Source organism: Chaetura pelagica, unplaced genomic scaffold, assembly GCF_000747805.2.
Source record: "Chaetura pelagica isolate M959 unplaced genomic scaffold, ChaPel_1.0 scaffold300, whole genome shotgun sequence".
NCBI classification, from domain to species: Eukaryota; Metazoa; Chordata; class Aves; order Apodiformes; family Apodidae; genus Chaetura; species Chaetura pelagica.
In genome coordinates, this window is record NW_009951945.1 from 481,965 (window position 1) to 491,562 (window position 9,598).

Genomic DNA, 9,598 nt, shown 5'->3' on the forward strand with positions numbered 1-9,598 from the left:
CTGCTGGCTCTGGCACAATCTTCTCATAAATGACTTGGCCTACATTACATCTCACTTTCTAGGGAAACTCTTGTTATTTCAGCATGTTGAGCTGATGTAACAGACTTTCTCAGGATGTAAATTATCATCAGATTAATTTAAAGCCTTAATAAGTAAGTGTGTGAGAGATGAGAGATTCATAGTAAGGTCTGTCTGCCAAGGTCACATAGGATTATTTTTGAATGTGAACTGCAGGAATGGTTGCAGGAAAGGCTGTGAGGTATTTTGATATGAGAAGCATAAACGGCAGTAGTTATTCCACTTATATCAAAAAGAATTGATAGTTTTCAGCTTTATGTGAGGTAGAAAGGATGTGTGCTGCAAAGGATGGTTAGATCACCCTTGCTGCATGCAGGCCACTGGAGGCTGCTTCTCTCAAGGCATTTGCTCTTGTTTTGTCCAAGAGAATCCCAAACTGATGGAGCTGTCATAATCTGATGGGTAGCTGACATACAAAGGGGCAAAGATAAACAACTCAGAGGAGCACTTGTTTGGTGCCATCTTATTGGTGAGGTGCAGGAAATCAATCAGAGTGTGGTTTGTTTAATCTTATGTGGGGGGAGTGAAGATAGACCATTCCCCACAGGTGGGGCTCCCATAATCCAAATGAAAAGAAAATAAAATGTATGTGTACTTCACAGTCTCTGCAAGTGACCATTTTAGATCTGTGCTGCAGAGCTTTTCTGGCTCTGAGATGATTTTTTGTGGTGTTCCTACAGGGACTTCTGGATGTAGAGAGATTCACAGCACCTCTCTTGAACACATTTGCTTAAAGACATGGCCCAACTACCCTGCCTGTCCTTGCAGATGTGATGACAAGCTGAAGAGATGGTCAGAGTGTTTACCTGGGGGAGCGCAGAGGGGAAAAGGGGCACAATTTCCCACTTGGTAGAAACCTGACTTGGTTTGCTGCACAGACATACTGAATTTGTAGGTAGCCTGAACCTAGGGTGAAGGCAGCCAGCTTATGAGGGACCCTGTGGATGAGCAGTGCCAGGTCTTGGGAACAGCCTGGAATTCAGAGCAGGGCTGACCTTTTTCCTTAGTCTTGGATCCGAGTTCTCACTCGTCAACATGCTGGAGCCCTTGTGCATGTCCAGGAGGTTTCTGTGTTGCACTTAGTCATTTTGCTGCTTCTAAGTAATCTTCTGATTGCCTTGTATTCTCCAGGAAAATCTATGTGGCTGTTGGGTGTCATCTCTCCACTAAATACTCCTGGTGCCCGTTGTAAAGCAGATGAGTCCTTCTCTGAACTGCTCAGCCCAAGGCTTTTAATAAAGCAAATCACTTTTTCAAGCTCATCTTTAGCCTGACTGAAGCCCCACTATACCCATTTTGGGAACAGATTTCATTCTTAATGACCAAAGACAAATCCAACCTTTCTTTTTTGACAGAGGGCTCGATGTCAGCTTGAGAGGCTGGACCAGCAATGTTATCATCTCTTTTTATAGCCTCATGAAGAAGCATAAGAATAATGCTTAGAAACAATAGGGTTGACTCATAAGGGATGATTGTATATGACTCATAAAATGTGAGATGATTCCAGATACCTGAGATACATATACATGCACTGAGGCTTGGGCTTGCGGGAATTATTTTTCACAACTAGAAGAAAAATGCTTGCTGTGTATTTTGAGATGTGCCAGACACAGAAAATAACATGTTTCTTGCTGTTGTATACGTGATTTATAAGATTAAATGGCCTTTCTAAAGTATTCTAAATCTCTGAGGAAATCCAGCATTAATCATGCTTTCCATATCCTTTGCTTTGGCTCAGAAGGCTATGGCAAGGGCTGGTACAGTGGGAACAGTAACTGACTGAAGAAATTGAAATCACTAGCTGTTGTTAGAGATGGCCTGGGGAAGAAGGGTCCCAAACCGAGGGTTGGCCTGCAAACATTCCTAGTATCATCATGGGCTTTTGCTCGGATTTAAGCCAGCTCTGCAATTTTGCTTTAAAAGCTAGGAAAGCCTGACTCAGAAATGCCTGTTCCTTGCACAGATACCCTGAGGATTAATGTTCTGTCCCTTTAAGCAGCACAATTAAGCACCAAATATCCCTGAGTGACAAAGATGTGTGCTTTCTCTGTTACAACCTCTCTAACAAACCCGTGTGATCAAACAGCTGTCCTATTCAATTAGAAAAGAAAGGTGTCCCTTGCCTTCCCTCTGCCAAAGGTGTCCTTGCAGTCAGCTCGATGGAGACACTAACCTGGCCCCCCCGAGCATGGTTCAGGGTCACCACTGGACAAGCCCTTGCTCATTGCCTGGGGACCTACATTGGTTTCCCAGCCAGAGAAGGGCTTTGCAGCTTTTTGTTACCAAGCGCCGGCAAGGAAGGGCAGAGGGATGAATTAATGAAATGAGCTTGCTGACGTGGGGCTGATAAGCTATCCATGAGTTTCCCCTACACTTGCACTGTTCTCATGGACTGTGACCAAAGCTCCTTTTTCCTTAAGAAAAAGAATGCTCGTGGGGTTACACCTGCCACCATTATTTTCCAATCCTGTGACGTGTAGTGGCATCTCGTCCTTTTAAATTACAACTTGGAGAACATAAAGTTCTTAAAAGAACAGATCACGATAAAATGGGATTGTTCAGATATTTGAATTGCAGGGACCCATTAGTCCCCAGGGAAGGATCTGTGCTTGCAACTTGATGGTTCCCTTTATTTGGCTGCACGTAGTACTAAGAGTAGCTTTTCCTCATATGCATCCCAGTCCTGACTGCCATGCTCCAGTTACTGATGTTCCTCAACAACCTAAGCTAAAGGAGTGCGTCTTTGGCACACTTTTTATTTAAAATTGATGACTTTGTTCATCTTGTGCCACGTATGATTGTTAAGCCTGGGCTGTGAGAAATCCCAGCAGCTTGGCAGTTGCTGCAGGCACAGATGAGTTGGTCCTCTGCCTTCTTACCTTTTTAAAAAGTCATCAGGTGGGGTGGAAGCAAAAATGCCAAGATAGCTCAGTTGCTCTTTTGGAACACGTCCTAAGCGACGTCATTTCCAAGACTGCGTTTACATGTTGGGCTGTGCATGTGCTTGAGTGGGAGGGGGACACTCAGTATTTTCCTGCACTGCCAGATCAGCTGATGTGAAACCAAAGGTTGGAAGTTTTTATTGGGAAACTTGCCTCATGTACCATCCTAAAGAGCCCCAGCCTGCTAGAAGTGGTTCCCAGAATACTACAGATGTGTGTTCAAGCACTGATCACCTCTTCTCTGCATGCTTTGCTTGCAATTGTTTTTCAAAAGGCATTTGAAGAGACTGTCACGAGAGCATGCTGGGCCATAAATAATGGCTATGCTGTGCTGAATATGAGCCATTCAGTGACTGGAGCAGAGACAGCTGTTGACAGGAGGCTGAATTGTTCAGCAACAGCAGACACCAGGATTAAGCGAGAGATTTAGAAAGTGCCTCGTAACTTGCACAGGAATGCAGCATGTGACTTAAAAGATTATTGGTATTGTCAGGCATACATTCCCACGGTGAGCTTTCTTTAGGTAGGATTTTCCTCTTGGAAAAAATAAGAGTAGAGATTTGTGTTGCTCTTTCCAAATTTTTAGCCTATTTTGAAGCTGTGGTCTGTCACTCCCCCACTACAGTATGCATCTCTTATCCCAGCTCTAGCTGGGATCCACAAAGCAGTGCTTATGGTCAGGTGTGCACATACCATCTATGGATAGTATTTTAAAGAGCAAAGGAGTCTTCTGAAAAATCCTTGTGTGATAAATTAACCCTTTCAATTTTGTGTGTGTCTAGCTGGCTTACATCCAGCAAGGCACATGTGCTGGTGCTTGGTTAAGTCTGTTCACATCGGGTTCACAGTGTAGAAGGACACCTTCACTCAGGGCACCTGAGCAGCTGGGTGTGTGACATCCTCATTGGTGAACAAAATCCATTATGTCTCTTGACACAGGTTACAGTTAATCACTGCGAGGCTCTGCTTAGATGGAAGAGGGTAGAATATGAGAGGAAAACCCATTTCCTTGGGGGGGCTGTTTTTTGTTTCGTTGTCCTCTTTAAAAACAACAAATATAATGTGTTAGACTTCACAGGACACAGAACGTAGCTTTTCATGGCAGCGGTTTGGAAAAGGTGACAAATACTAGATCCCCATATTGCAAAGTGTTGCAGCTTCATATTTGGAGCTTAGAATCACAGGTTCATTCCTTTTTTGAGTTCCAGAATCAATAAGCAAAGTCTGTATTGACAGTGTAACAGAGGCCTGACAAGAGTTTCAGAATCTTGACAGGAGTTAAAAAAAATTGGAGTGAAGCCGCAAATGTCTTTTTCAGGAAAGGAATAATTTTAATTGTGTCTGAATGTGCAGTTCAATATGTATAGGTGAGGAAAAAGTAAACTGTTCTGTTCTGGTGAGACTGGGACAAAGGTGGGTGTATAACTCAATGCAGTTCCAGGTTTGAGAGTGGAAATCAGAGCTGGGAATTTGCCCCTGTGTCGCTGGGAGAATTTTGAAACTGTCCCAGTCTGCGCTGCCTTGATTTTTTTCCATCATGGACGAGTCTTTGTTTCTGTAGTGCTTAACATACAAAGCTGGGCTTTTCCTGCTCTGCCTCCATGTAACTTAATGATGTGTTTACCACCTTAGCATGAATGAGTAGAAGGCCCTAAAAATACAGGATGGAAAGGGAGGTAAAATTTGAATTGACAAGTTTTAGTGGGAAAATTGCTGGTGGTATAAACACAAGAGGAAGACAGGGGGCTCTGGAGGCCTTGTTGGATGTGCCTGTTTCCACTTAAAAGTGTCTGCTCTAAGCACATAGGCAGGGGAATATACAAGAGCGGGGTAAAAACAAATTTATGTGGGATCTGATTGTGCTGTGAGTGAGAGAAGGGTGCAGAGCCATCCCCCTGGAGAAGACCTCTGCTTGAGAAATGCCCTCTTAGTGCCACAGCTGATTCCCAGGACTCCTGCCTCCCACTTGCAGGGACCAGCTGAACTTCTTTGATCCTGTGCAGGGCTTGACCCTGTAAGAGAGGATCAGGACCTCAGGATATTCATATGGGATTTGGTTCCTGCTTTTTATGAGGAGTGCAGAGAAAGGCAGCAAGAAAAAAACATGCAGATAGGGAGAGGAAAGAACAGGCTGTTGCTTTGGCAGCGGTGTAGCCTGAGATGCTGGAGCTGCCGGGGGACATGTTGAGAAGCTGTGGAGCGAGGAGGAGGATTGCTGCCTGCTGCCCCATGGCAGAGTACTTGCCCCCTTCATAGCTCCTCTCCTTTCTTTGGCATTCTAAGATGTAAGGATAGTTGGTCCCATTGTAAAGGTGCAGAACTGCTGCTCGTGTAAAGAAAAATTGAATTTGCATATTTACGCTATTGAGCTTCATAGTATCAAAACTATATGGGACCTGTTGTCTTGTTTTCATTGCAGGATGAGACAGTCACAGGTAGGTGAGTGGGTATCAAAACCTTGCAAGCAGAAATAGCTTTAGTATTAATCCAATGAGTGCAGAATGCTGCGACAGTCTGTGCATGAGTTACAATAGATGTGTCAGATGGTGCTTTCTTTACTGTAGTTTCCTGGAAATTGCAAGCCTGTTTTCAGGGTTTTTTGGTCATACTTTAATTGCTTGGGTTGATCTTCTCTGCAAACACAGCTGTAAGCTGGTTTTCTAAAATTACCATTATTTTAGCTGAGTCTGTTCACCTGTTTTTTTGGAAGCAAGGCATTAAGAATACTGCTTTGATAGGTACCTACTGAAAAATTCTGGAAACTTTTTCCTGCAGTCTGAGGAGTGGTGGCTCTTACATCCAGCCTGTGGCTTTCTGCTCTGCTGTGTAGTTAGACTAGGCTTGATGAGGTGTTTGGGGAATAAAGTTTGTACATACCACAAAGACCTGATTTTAGCGGGGATGAACCTCCAAAGGGTTGAAGATCTGGGGCCTTGTGCCATCCTTTTTTATCTGCCAGTTGTGACTGGCAATGCAGGTTTCTCTCCTATCACAGGACTGCCCATGGCTCCTTGGCCCAGGAATACAGTCCTAGGACAGCATTTGAAGCTGCTGCAGCCACCTACCCTGGGAGACACTGCTGTGCAAGTTTGCATTTGTGCATCCTTCTTGTGTTTGCACGGTGCAGGCAGGGGGGATGGCCTGTTTAAATGCAGAGTGGCTGTGGGGTGAGGAAAATTAGGCTTTAGTGCTGTTGTTCTGTAACCTTTGAGCACTTGGTGTTGCAGTATTAGTGATGATATTTATCATGATATGGGGCTCATGCACAGTGTTATCCTGGAGTCAGCTTTCAGCAAAGCATCTATGGTGCTCAGGTTCCTTTTAGAACAGCTGGAACTAGGAAAGGTACGTTCACTCATAATTTCAGAACAACATTTCACTCATTGAAGGGTTTGCTTGTGCTGTATTGAATAGGAAAGCAATTTGAAATATGCAGTGGATTTTGAATTATAGATGTCCAAAGCCTGCAAAAACCAATGAACCTATCTCACTTATAATTCTGTATCATCAGAATGGTTTCTTATTCCCCAGAGAAGGTCCTGAACACATGTAGATTAAACTTTAAAGACATGGGGAAGATGTCTGGATTTGCTGTGTTCTTGCTTCTGTTCTTGATTGATTTGCTTGTTAACGTTGCTGATGGGTTTACCTGAGGTTTCTAACACACTTGCATTATGGGTGGTAAGTGCCACCTGCCCACAGTGGGATGACTGTGCTAATTCCTGCCATCTTCTGGTGGGCTGCCTGTTCCAGATCAGCTCCTTGAATTGAGTGGTGGCTGTGCTACTTTTGCATTGGAACCCCCTCTGAAAGCAGGAATATGCAAACCATAATCCACAGAGGGACCAGAAAGGATCGTCTGTAGAGCAGGGGGAGAGCTTTGCCTCAGAGGATCTATGGGTGCATGAGATGAGGTTTTTGACATCAGACTATGGCTAGCTGGACAGCCCCCAAAGGTCCACATTTCTCTAAAGAGAGCAGATGAGAGAAAACTATTTATTCCAGTTTTGTTTCCTCTTGTGAGAAAAAAGAATTAATTGCTTTCTGGAAAGCCTGGAGAATGGAGGTGCTGACTGGGCATTTCACATCCTAAAGCTCTGAGCAACCTCATCACACATCGTTGCTGACCCAGCTGTGATCAAGTGTCGGACTAAAGACCTCTTGAGATCCCTTCCAGCCTGAATTATCCTAAGGTTATCATATGCAACAGCTGCCTGAGAAACTTCTGTCCCAGTTCATTCACCTTTTCTACCACAGGCTTTGCATACTGAGCTGGAATGGTATTGAGGAGTGCTGGAATTACAGGCAAGGCATGAGGGTCTTTCACCAGGTCCTGGATGTTCTGGCACCCAGAGCCACAGGAGCATCCTGCATCAGCCTGTGCTTCCTTCTAGGGCTGGGTTTATGGCAGAGATTGGGGTAGCATGAGAAGTGTGAGGTTCCAGTGCTGCTCCATGTGCTAGGTGGGACTGGTTTGGCTCTTTACTACAATCCCTTCTTCCCTTCCATCACGTGTTAAGTCTGACACTTGTAATGCAGCTGGATTAAGGGCTGCATGCTGTGCCTGCCACCTTGGTTAAACGGTGATGGAGCAGGACAGCTGGGAAACATGGGTGCTGGTGGCTTCTGGTGTGAAGAAGAGCAGGAAGTTGACCTGCTCGGGACCAAATCAGTCTGGATATATGTCACCCTTGTTAAATATTAAATTCTGGCTCTGTGCCTGCAGTTTATTCTTCCCTTTCATCTTCTTCCTTCCCCCTTTTAAAAATCGTTTTTTTCAGATGCTTAAATGAGCAGCTTTGCAAAATGCACAGTGTGTTTTCCTTATGTTTGTGCCCAGTCTAAGAGTAAATTACAGCTTAAACTTCGGAATGTGGCATCTGTCACTAGTTGTAAAGCAGCTTTGAAGAATTCTGCCTTGACAAGGCACAATTGCTGATAACTGCTCCTTTTGTGCCAACCTGGGCACGTGGGGGGCTGCTGATGGGGTGGTGGGATCAGCAAGGCGTGCAGGTGCAGTTGCACTAGCACTGCTCTGCATTGCAACTGGGTGCCCTGGGGAGCTGGTTTTTTAATGATCATCCATTTAGATACCTGCAAACAAACCACATGGTAGGGAAACCAACACAGAGAAAAAACCTACTTTCTTAAGTTCCTGCTCTTCTTCAGTATTTTTTTTTTAATACAAGGAAATGGCCTTTTGAGCTGTGGTTGCTTTTATTGTCTGGCTCCCTTGCCTTTGGTGGTAAATACAAATGCAATGTGATTGTGCTGCCTGCCAGCCTTGCTTCTGGGACTCCCACTGAATTACTTCTTAGCTACTTCTCCCTTATTGTAGAAGCAGTTATTGCTTGGCAAAAGCTGGAAATATAGTCATAAGGCTGCCAGCCCCATCCTTGACCTCCATATGTGATTTTGGTGCTGAGTGAGTGGCCTTGCAGCTGCTGAGCTGCAGTGTACCCCTGTGTACCTTGCAGGAAATAAGATGGCTCAGTTTCTATGCTCCTTAAGCAAAGGAGCAAGTACTAAAGCAGTGGTGGCTGGGAAGAATGTTAAGATAAGGCTACATGCTTTGCTGGGCATCCTGTAGAAAAATTTCTTCTTACTTTAAGGCTTTGCTGTAGCATATTCACATCACTGGGAATCAGATCACACACCAAACAGTCCTGGAGACAGGTACTGTCATGGCAACAACTCAGAACATAATGTGCAAACTGTTAGCAAGCCAGCGTCTAGCTGCTGAAGTTTGCACTGCCAGAAATTGGGTGATAATAGGGCACAGCAGGGCTCGGTGCAGTCTGTGAAGTGTATGTTCAATGCTATGTGGCTAACAGGACAAATTGCAATACCTGACTTCTCTGGAAAAGTCAGCAAGCAATGCAGCTGGGCAGATGTCTTGCAGTTAGTGTCGCTGTCTTTCTGCAACCTGTTGTCAAAGTCTGGTTCAAGCACATGGATGCTCCAGTGGGACTGGGTTCTGAGTCCCAGAGTGGAATGTGATGCAGGGCCCAGCTGGAGAAGACAGCCCTGGTATGATAAGACTTTGTTGTTGGCTTGTTAAAAGGGAATGATTGAGTGGTTATTTGTTGTTTGTGCAGAAGTGCACTCCTCGGGTGCTGGTGCAGAGTCCTGGAGGTGGGAGGTGTGGTAGAGAACATGGATGTCCTGTTCATGTGAGAGGTGGGCATGTGCTCATGTAGTAACCCTGTAAAAACACATCAGGAGAGAGACACTTTCCTTTCTTTTTACTGAGTGTTGGGATTGAGTTCCTTGAAAGGGGTGCTGGCACTCGAAGGGACACAAAGTAACATTGAGAAGGAGGTGAGTTTTCAACTCACATGTCTGGGATTTCTTATCTAGTAGAACCATTTGCATTCCCAGAAGCTTGCAAGGGCAGAAACAGCATTTTGTTGCCGTAGTGTGAATTTGGCGGGTACAGTTTTTCAATGCCATAGATGTCCTCTCATTTAGCTGTTTGGAGTCTGACTTTTCCTACTATGTTGAAGGTTTCACTTGCTGAATAAGAAAAAGGGCTTTAATTGCATGGTTTGGAGTGTTCAGGGACTGTTTTGACCTAG